We start from the raw sequence: 332 nt of genomic DNA, 5'->3' as shown, positions 1-332 counted from the left end.
CAGAAAAATATCCGAGTACCTTTTTATACGTGAAAAAAGTATTTTCAAAATCACGTCGACCCCGTGTGGTTTCTCAGGTTGGTTTGGGGAACTTGTGGCTATCTGCGTCGGCCCTTCTGGATTTCACGCAGAGGCGACCGGTTCATCTTCCCGAGACGTTTAGGTGGATGAATCAAACACGCAGACCGTGAGGCTCTGGGCGGGCGCAGTGGCCATAAGACCAGGAAACCTCGGTGGCCTTTCTCCCAGCCACACGCCGGCGCCCGCCCCCGCCAGCCCCAGACTCGGCGGACGTCCCCGAGGTCGATCCGCATGGCCGTGTGCTTAGTGGC

This window comes from Pteropus vampyrus, unplaced genomic scaffold (genome assembly GCF_000151845.1).
Source record: "Pteropus vampyrus isolate Shadow unplaced genomic scaffold, Pvam_2.0 Scaffold988, whole genome shotgun sequence".
In the NCBI taxonomy this organism is placed as follows: Eukaryota; Metazoa; Chordata; class Mammalia; order Chiroptera; family Pteropodidae; genus Pteropus; species Pteropus vampyrus.
The sequence above is the reverse complement of the archived record's forward strand: the minus strand, read 5'-3'. Positions refer to the sequence as shown.